Source organism: Sminthopsis crassicaudata, chromosome X (genome assembly GCF_048593235.1).
Source record: "Sminthopsis crassicaudata isolate SCR6 chromosome X, ASM4859323v1, whole genome shotgun sequence".
NCBI lineage: Eukaryota > Metazoa > Chordata > Mammalia > Dasyuromorphia > Dasyuridae > Sminthopsis > Sminthopsis crassicaudata.
In genome coordinates, this window is record NC_133623.1 from 69415819 (window position 1) to 69426664 (window position 10846).

Genomic DNA, 10846 nt, shown 5'->3' on the forward strand with positions numbered 1-10846 from the left:
CACATCCTCATAAGGATGAGCTGCTCTGAAAAGCAGAACTAATCCAGATAAAACTTATACTCTCTTTTTCAATCATCAATTTTAGATGTAAAAAATCATGACAATAACTCCAAATAACTTAGTTAACAATCTTATAATTTTTGTAACAGCCAAATTGGACTCAAGGTGAAATGTGTTAAGTAAACTGGTTAATACTGATGATTATTATTGTATTAATTTGATCTTTTGTTTTATGGTATTTGTTTGCTGAGTTTTCTTGATGACCTTAGTAATATGTAAATTTCTCTAAAATTAGTACATAATGAGTCCTCTAAATGGCTTGATATGTAACTTGCCTTGATTTCTAAAGAGTTTATTTAACAAGTTTTGTCTCCTTATATGCATTAATATGCAATTATAATTTGGTACCTAAAGTTTATTAGACATTGATGGAAAGAGGATTATAATTTGTGATGCTCATAGCCACAGTATACTTGTTTCCTGTTATAAAATTTTAGTCCCCTAGTAGATAGCCCCCAAATGACTCTAAAAGATCCCAATCTAAAAAAAAAAATAAAAATAAAAATAAAAGATCCCAGTCTTTGATTTGGTGCTAGCAGGAACCCCAGAGACCATCTATTCTATCCCCTCATTATCCGAGAAATATGAAAAATGATAATTGATAATTGGATTTTACATAACTAAGTACTCTCTTTTCTCATAGATCTTTCATATTGTGGCCCAACATCTTTAGTATGAGGAGAATTCTATTAAAGCCCTCCCCTTGAATACACCAATCCTACCAATGACCAGGACTGATCATGAGAAAAAACATGGGATCTATCTATAACATGAGTTCCCAGACTTTATTTTAACTTTCCATTCAACTGTCCTGCTTTTACATCTTTCCTCTTGAAACTGATAAGCCCTCCTGCCTTCATTTGCCAGGAAAATGATTCTTACACAGTTGTCTCATGGCACCAAAGCAGTATTCTACAATTCTTTCTATTTATGTCTCCTCTCTCACAATGTAACTGAGTCTCTTCCCTCCCCTTAGTCACTGTGATTGTCAAGGGAGGTTCCATTTAGGATCATCGGCCAGTCATTTGCTGAATTGGCTGTCCCCTTTGAGTGCTAGTTGGCTGCTCCTTTTCCAGATGATCAGGGAGTAGGCCCCAGATATGACCTCTGGACCTTGAGAATTTTCAAATTCCACAGGATGTCTTAGAAATCCAATTTTCTGCTGGTTTCTAATATGGAAAAATAAATAACATGGTCTTTGTTGACATAGTTGACCAAAATAAAACAAAGATGCTGAAAAAGAACATCAAAAGACTATATAGTCACTGAAAGGGTAACTTGAGAGAAATTCTTCACTCACCTTCTCAGCACACCAACATTTCCCTTCCATTCCTTTCCTTGGTAAATTGACATTAAATTTAAGTATATTGAATGGATCAGTGGTGCTAGGAGAAAAAAACTATCCATCTCCATCCTGCAAAATTTGCGATAGGCTTTGGACCTAAATGAGAGTCCTTTGCCACACAGCCAGAATCTGAACACTCCTTTCATTCTTCATCTGGTCCCTGTTACCTTGTTCTCTGATTTCTTGTGATCCTCAGGAAGAAGTTCTCTACTTCCTTCCCCCTTTTTCCACCTTTTGCCTTGTAACATCTAACTCTTGCTTAGGGAAATGATAGCAATTAATAAGAAATTCATCTAAGGAAATGTCCCAGGAATTTTTGCCAATACCCCAGTTTCCCTTGGATTCTCACAGAGGTTTCTAAAGCTAGTCTTGCCATATGTAAGAATATACCTTTCTGCTCCTTCACAGAGGAATCTTCTGAAGAAGAGTGGTCAAAGGAGCTTCTGTATCTTCTGCCCTGGACAAAGACTCAATTCCTAAGACATTCTCCAGAAATTGGATCTCACTCTCCCTGTCACTCCCTCAGACTGTTATTTTATCCCTTAAACTACTGATCCTTCTATCTCTCTTGTCATTGATCTTTCAAATTCTATATCAATATCTTTAGCAAGAGGAGAACTTAGGCCCTCCTCCTGACCAAGTCAAAACCATGAGAAAAAACATGGGATCACTCCATGTCATGGCTTCCCCAACTTTATTGTAAGCATCCATTCAACTGGCCTATTTCTACATCTTTCTTTTTTTTTTTTTTTTAAATTTTATATATATATATATATATATTTTATAATATTATCCCTTGTATTCATTTTTCCAAATTACCCCTCCTCCCTCTATTCCCTCCCCCCGACGACAGGCAATACCATACATTTTACATGTGTTACAATCTACATCTTTCTTCATGATACCCATAAGCCCTCCTATCTGCATCTGCTAGGAAGGTGATCCCAACATGTGTGTCTCATGACACTACAGTATCAGAATCTTCAATTCTTTCTACAAATGTACCATTTCCCCACATGGAAACAGAGCTCCACTAATTTTAAAATTAGATAATTGGATATACCAAATATAAAAATGAAGTTCAGAATTTTCTTATAGTAGAAACATAAATTTGAGCTAACCCTCAGTACTTGACCTGGTTATTGGCAAAATAAACTTTCAAATTGTATTAACAGCTATTAAAAGATTTTAGTAGGAAAGGAATCTCTATAAGTGACCTAGTCTGCTAGAAACTACTCTGAAGTCCCACCCATTCCTGCATGCCTATGAAGAGAGATCTTTGAAAGACCAGAGAATCAGACAGTGTATGAGATGAGAATCTGAGTCTTAAGATTTGATGGAATTATGAAATGGACACTTTTTTATGATTTACTTTTTCTCTATGTGTCTTTTATCTGCAGGGTCTGCCTTCCAAAGGAGACTTCCCCCACTCTGCTCATATCAATGTGTTGGTTAATCTTTTCCTCTTTTCTCCCATTGTAAGTCCCATAGTTAAAAACACTTGATGAAGGGTTTGACAGTTCAGATAGTGATCATTCAGGAGACTGTGTCTTTTAAACTAATCAAAAGGGGATGGGAGAAAGTACTTTTTTTATTATTGTATTATTAACCAAATTAGGATTGAAGATTTTTTCCATTCTATTTCCTTATTCTAAGACCATTGAATGTAGGTCTGAAAGAAACACCTGATGATGAGATTGGCCTAAACCTGGGTCACATTCTCCTCAATATTTGATGGGAACCTACCCAACTAAGAAAGCTTACTTCTGATTAAAATGTAAAGAAAATCTAATCTACATAAATTCTAGCCTTACAAGCATTAAACTCATGCCCTTGAAATTCCCCATTTCGGGGGATGATCTGAAGTGGTCTGGCTGGAGATGGATGCCTTTGTCCAGATAGCTAGAGGTAGCTGAATCTCATAATCAAACCATATTCACAGCAAGAGATGCTTATTAATTTCTTGTCCACACCTTATTAATTTTTCATCAATCAGAATTAATCTCCACTTGTCAGGGCAACCACTCTTCCAAAAGCATTTAAGCATTCGGTGATCTCCACGGTTTTATCTTTGGCTAATGAAATAGACCATTAATCTTCAATTTATTGATTATTTGCTAGCTTAATTAATAAATGTATTATTAATTGCCCAGAAAAAAAGATGCTAGTTTTTTTTTGGTCTAATATAAATACCTATGCTAAAGGATACTTTTTCCTTACTGTAACTATTTTAGCATCCTAATAAGTTTTTTTTCCCCTCCCATGAGCCCTACCTTGTCATTTTTTTAATTGAATTAGGTTTATTCCATATGGTTCAACAGGGCAGAACTGGAAAGAAGGAGAAGCTACAAAGATGCAAATTTATCTTGAGCTAAGTACAAGCTTTCTAAAAATTAAGATTGTCCCATCAGAATGGTTGAACAAGTTGTGGTATGTGACTGTGATTGAGTATTACTATGTTATAAGAAATGATGAGCATTATGCTCTCAGAAAAACCTGGAAAGACTTACATAAGAGGATGCAAAGTGAAATGTACTGAATATAAAGTAATAGTAATAGTGTAAGATATTGTAAGCTTTGAATGACAGCAATACAATGATCCTAGGCAAATCTGAATGACTTATGATGAAAAATGCTGTTATCCTCAGAGGAGGAACTGATGGAATCTAAATACATATTGAAGCATACTTTTTTATTTTCTTTATTTTTCTTGTTTTTTTGGAGGGGGTCTATGTTTTCTTTCACAACATGACTAATATGGAAATGTTTTCTATGACTACATATGTATAACCTATATCAAATTGCTTGCCTCTCAAGCTTTAGGGGAAGAGGGGGAGAGAATTTGGAACTCAAATTTTTAAAAACAAATTTTAAAAAATTGTTTTTATATGTAATTGGGAAAAAATAAAAAACTAAATATTTTTTTAAACCAAGCAAGATGGTTTCAGAAAAGCTGGGAAGAGTAGAACTAATTATTGAACTATTATTATTAGAACTAATTATTATTATTCTATTTCATTAGAACAATGCAAAGTGAGCAGAACTAGGAGAACATTGTATAGTTACAACAATATTGTACTTTATGATCAATTGTAAAAGACTTAGTTACTCTAATTAATAGAATGATAAAAGACAATTTCAAGATGAAAAATGCTACATATCTCCAGAGAGAGAACTAATGAACTTTAAGTGGAGATTGAAGTATATGCTTTTCATCTTCTTTATGTTTCTTGCTTTTTGTTGTTTTTCTTTTTTGGTAACATGGTTAATATGAAAACTTTTGCAAGACTTCATACATATAATATCATATTGCTTGCCTTCTCAATGCGTGCTGAAGGGGCAGGAGGGAAGGAGAAAATCTGAAAATTAAAAAAAAATAAACCTTAAAAATAAATGAATAAAAAGATGGAGAAATTAAGGCTATCCAAAAGTGAAATAAGTATAACAGTAGCTAGGATTTATATAATACTTTTAAGTTATGTGTATATACATATATATATTTAAAAATTTCATTTGATCCCAACAATGTTGGGAGATAGGCATTATTATTCCCATTTTAGAGATGAATTAACTGAGATTGAGAAATGTGATCAGGTCATAGCTAGTAAGCATCTGAGGCAGGATTCAAACTCAAATCTTTTGGATTCTAAGTTGAAAATTCTATCCAAGGGTCCAATGGGCTTCTTTGGGAAATAGTTGACTTTCTCCCATTTATTGGAGGTCTTCAAGTGGCCAGATAACCACTTAGCAAGTATGTTACACACCAAGGATGTGAATTGGCCTAGATGGCTACTGAATTCCCTTCCAACTTAAAAATCCTGTCATTCTGTGATAATAATGAAAGTCAGTTTCCCTGCATTGAGAGATTCTAAAAAAGGTTCTCTAAACATCTATCGAGAAATATGGTGTGACCTTAACGTGTGAACCAAAAAATTTCTCATAGAAAAGGGTCTTTAAGCAATGTTTTACTGTAGTAACTCAGATGTTCTCGTGGCAAAAACAAAACAAAACAAAACAAAGAAGGGTTTATTTTAAAGGTATATTGAAGAAAAATAAAAAATAGTTTAGATATAATCTCCAACATAACCTGAACAATGGCTTCTTGTAACTCCTGAAAGACTGGTTTGGGCTGAAACTGCATAACAAATAGTCTGATCTCTTTCTGGAGGAGTCAAGAAAGAAGAGGAAAGGGGTCAGAGAATGCAACTGCCTCTCAGTCTCCTTGGATCATTCATCCTCTCACATGAAGGGATCCATTCTGCTGGTCATAATTAGATCCCCAGTAGCCACTAGTGGGTTGCTCCTGTAACAGGAATTCCCCCTTCTATTCAGACTAACCTGTTAGCTGGTTATATGAAGTTTTGTCTTTCACTTGGGTAAAGCAATATCATCATCAAATTAGTTACATCTTTTCAAGTTGGACTAAAACCAATAAATATTGCTCTAAAATGGCCCATTACTGCTCCTGGATTCTTATCAAACCTAGGGATATTATTTTTCCAGGTGGAGAGTTCAGAGGGAGAAAAAAGTTTATATTATCTAATAGAAATCACATTCGCTTGTTCTTTCAATATTTTCTGACTCAGCTTGTACAGAATACCTTTGGCTATGATCTTTTAACTATTTTTAGTTCCCATAATATATAAGAATTCTTCAATTAAAGGAAGAATTTCCCATGCACGTTAAAGCTGTTTAAAGATTGCTTCTGTGGTCAGCTTGGTCTGAGATCTTATCTCTTAAGATAAGTATTTGTTGTACCATGCCAAAAAGAAAAAAAGCAATTGGAATTTTTACTTCAAGGAAGTCTTTGTTCAAAAAGAAAATTTTTTTCACTGATTCTAGTTTTAAATCTACAGACTTTTATAAACTGGGGAAAAGGCACCAATCAAAAGATAGAAAGAAAATTTTTAGTCTTTTCCTTAAAGTAAACTTTAAACATAGATAACACACAAAAGGAGTGCTCCTTCATGCTAAGTCTTACTGTCCTGTATTTCCCTCTGCTTCTCACCTTTTCTACCTAGCTGATACAGAGTAATCTTGCAAATCCCATAGACAAGAATAAAGTCTTAGTGATCAGAAATTAAAATTGAGATCAAAATTACATCTTCTTGCTTATCTTATCTGCTTACTTATTCTGCTCACAACAATTTTTTTTCACTTAGAATAAAAATACTAAACTTCTTTTAGAAAAATCCTTTACACACACAGCTTAATCTACTATCTGATTTGTCTACCCGAAAACCTGACAGCAAGAATCATAAATTCTACAGAGTTGATACTTTCACATCAATGCCTTAGTTTCCTTTTAGAAAATCTGCCTACAAGAAATTTTTCAGAACACACTGCATAGACTAAGGTATGCAGGCAGATGTCTTCATATTGCCCTGAGTTTAACAAGTGGCCCTTCAATAATGTTGCATGCACAAATTATCTCATTATATCCCCATGACCTGTTAGAAGGGAAATTGTCCAATAGAATGTGATGGATTTTATTCTATTGATGCATCTTTTGCTATTGACAGTGAAAATTAGAAGGCTGCAAGACAAACACTTTAAACTGACATATAAACCAGAGATCTCTTGGTAATAGGGAGAGAGTCAAATCACTACCATAATCCTAACAAAAAGTTCCCCATTATGGAAAGTTTTTTTTGCAGTTGAGCCTAAAAAGATATAGGAAAGATTTCTGATAAGAATCTGGAGTACAGAACTCTAGTCCCTTTCATAATCACCAAACTGAGATAAATGAAAAGCCTGAGCAACAGTTCCTGCATAGCTAATAATGGATTTAAGTAATTACGTTAGCAAATAATCAATAAATTGTTTGTCAGTGGTCTCTCTCAGTAACCAAAGATAGACAATTGTATCTTAATCAATATATGTCAAGCACCAATTACTGCCTTATTAATTAGATAAGATAAATAGAAGAGGTGAATTCCTGAAATTATTCAAAATCCTATGATTGTTTGTAACAGGGGAAATTGGAAACATTCAGTATGAATCAATAGGGCATCACTCAGAAACATAACAGGTACAACAAAGTTATATTCTCCCCAGAAATCTACTTTTGGCACAGTCCTTAGCTCAGGTCTTACATTTTCCAAGCTAATTATCTCCTGAATTTTTAAGTGATCCTCATATGACAAGCTCTCATAGCCCTTCACTGTCCTAATTATTCCCCCACATATCCCGATCAATTTTCAGCTCATCATTGTCCTTCCTAAATTTGTCACTCAGAACCAAACATCTTACATGAGATTTGGCCTGACTAAGGCAAAGGAGAGCACAACTATTGTTTTCTTGTTCTTGGAAATACTACCCCTCTTAATGTAATGAAACATTTTATTAGCTTTCTTGGCTGCTATATCATATTGACTCTTATTGAGCTTGCAGTTCACTAAAACTACCAAATCTTTTTCAGAGAAACTGCTGCTAAACTATGTTTCCTTTATCTCATACCTAGAAGAATTTATTTCATGAACCCAAGTTTATTTACATGTTTGCCTTCATGGTCTTCCATTCAACCCAAAGTTCTAGCTTACTGTTTCTTTTTGGATCCTCCCTGTCATCCATTATATGAACAATATCTCTTAGTTTGGTATCATCTATAAATTTAAAAAGTATGTCATCTATACAGCTATCCAAGTTATTAAAGAATATATTTAAAAAGTACAGGACTGAGCCCAGATCCATGAAACACTCTACCAGAGCTTACTTTCCAAGTTGATGTGGAACTAGCATTGCTATCTCATTGAGTTCAGCCATTAAGTCAGTTTCACATCCATCTATTAGGTAGGTTCTATTATACTACTATATTATTATATTATATTATATTATATTATATTATATTATTATATTATATTATATTATATTATTATATTATATTATATTATATTATATTATATTATATTATATTATATTATATTATATTATATTATATTATATTATATTATATTATATTATATTATATTATATTATATTATATTATATTATATTATATTATATTATATTATATTATATTATATTATATTATATTATATTATATTATATTATATTATATTATATTATACTATTATATTATATTATATACTACTGATATTGAACTTACTGCCCACAAAACTACTTAGTGCAACCACAGTATAATTGGGAAATGTTTGACAAAATAAATATAAATATAACATAGATATTGTTAGTTTGTCATTTTTAAGGTGGTTCTCAAAGAGTTATAATTGTTGTATACCCCTTTGATCCAGAAAAACCACTATTAGGTCCATTTCCCAAGGTGATCAAGGAAAAAGGAAAAAGGAAAAGAAATCTATATGTTCTAAAATATTTATAGCAGCTCTCTTTGTAATGGCAAAGAACTGGCAATTGAGAGGATGCCAATCAATTAGGGAATGGCCAAAGTTGTGGCAAATGACTGAGACAGAATACTACTGTGCCATAACAATGAGCAGATTGATTTTAGAAGAACATGGAAATACTTGCACGAAATAACTAACGAGAAATAAGTAGAAAAAATAACTGATTAAGTAAATTGTTCCGAGTATTATAAATACTCAAAACTATAAGGACACACACACACACACACACACACACATATATATATATATATATATATATATCAAGTGGTGCCATTCTTTGGTATTGGGTGGAGAAGAAGGGAGACAGTTTGGAACTTAAATGTAACCAAAAATTAAGTTAAATTTTAAAAAATAAAGTCAATATATGACCCATAGGGATCCAATTCTATTTAAGTTTGACATCACTGGTATAGTACATATCACTTTTTAAAATAAGCATCTATGGGATATTTTACCAAAAACTTTGCTCACATCTACATTAAACTACATCTATAGCATTCCCCCTCTTCTTTTTTTCTTTCTTCTTTCCTGTGAAAAAAAGGAAACAAGGGTTAGTCTTGAATGACTTGTTTTTGATAAAGGCAGGACGATTTTGTATTCACTGATTCCCTCTTTTTAATGATCCATTTTAGGATTTTCTCAGAAATTCAGGTCAAGATCTTTAGCCTGTAGTTTGCAGACTTTTCTCTTCCCCTTTTTTGAAAATTGGGATATGTGTCATCCAGACTTGTAACTGCTTTTCCAACCTATAGTTCTTCTGAACCAAGTCACTATGACTTAAATTCATCAAGGGCAACTAAGGTTCAACTCCATTAGCCATTTTTGTTCTGTCATTTCTAGTAAAAACCTCATTCTTCTTGGGCAGAACTCAAAATAAGAGTTAAGGAGTTATTGCCTCCTTTGTTGTTTGTTATCATTGTCCATAAATTTCAAACAAAGATCCTATCTTGTTTTTGATCTTCCTCCATTCTGATATTTAGCATTTTTGACACCGTGGTTAAGATCTGTACAAAGCTCTTATATTCATCTTTTATTATCTCACCTTCTTCCATCTTTGCTACATTTCATTTAAATAATCTAAGTTGATTTATGAGTTCCTGTGTATCCACATTGGTCTTTTCAGATAAGCTCCTCATTAGAATTGTTTGTTGTCATTCTTTCCTGTTCCAACTCCTGAGAACTCTCCAAAGACTGACATGACTGAGTGAGAGACAGTGGCACTGAACTTTGCCAAGACCCCCAACATCCAGATGTTCTGCAGGTGGAGCACAGACAACATGCAGATCAATGACATCAAGACCATTGCCAAGTATCTAGCCAATGAGCTGTGGTGCCAAAGGCTCTTCAAACTCTTATGCCATTAAGAAGAGGGATGAACTGGAGCATGTGGCCAAGTCTAACTGCTGATCCTGATGGTCTTTGTCAATAATAAATGCACCTCTTCCCCCTGTGGGGAGATGGGGAGGGCAGGATCCCTGTTTAAAAAAAATTTTTTTCATCTAAATTTTGGACACTTGGGTATACATATTTGAGGTCATGGATCTTGTCACTTAATTTTTTTCTTTTTTAAAATCAGTTTCCTGTGAATTTCTGGGTATCTCAACTACTAATTCTCAGTAACTATTCTATACTCCTTACCTTGGAAGAAAGGTAGTCTTCTTCCTCCCTTATCCTTTAATATAAAGCCTTTGGCTTAGATTTGCAGGCACCTGGAAAATACATTAACAGCCTTTGTGAGACATATCCCATCTCTGTTGAGAAATCTGTCATCACTACATATTAAAACAATGGTCCAGAAATCTAAATCCCATTATGATACCACTTTGGCAGCTTTTTATAGTTTTACTGTTTGCTTCTCATCTTTTGCTTGCAATTGACAACAGTGGGAAAAATATAATCAATACTACTGTGGTGGTCTGCAGTTTCTTGTTTAAGACTTTATAAACATTGGCAAAACTTTGCTTCTATTTCATTTAGGAAAATTTCATTCACTCTAATAACCTATAGTGTGGAGAAATAGACTTGGAATTCCTTCACCTTTTCCTTCAGAAGGGAGATGAGTCTATAATTGGAGTAC

At 33.5% G+C, this 10846-nt stretch overlaps 1 long non-coding RNA gene across 1 annotated transcript; it reads right to left on the minus strand.

Moving 5' to 3' along the window:
* Positions 1 to 340: 340 nt before the first annotated feature.
* LOC141548305 (uncharacterized) lies at positions 341 to 10462 on the minus strand. Its single transcript, XR_012483890.1, has 3 exons — positions 10408 to 10462; positions 9225 to 9297; positions 341 to 1229 (listed from the first exon to the last, which is right to left on the minus strand). It is a non-coding gene; the product is annotated as an uncharacterized LOC141548305 (long non-coding RNA).
* Between the last annotated feature and the right edge of the window lie 384 nt (positions 10463 to 10846).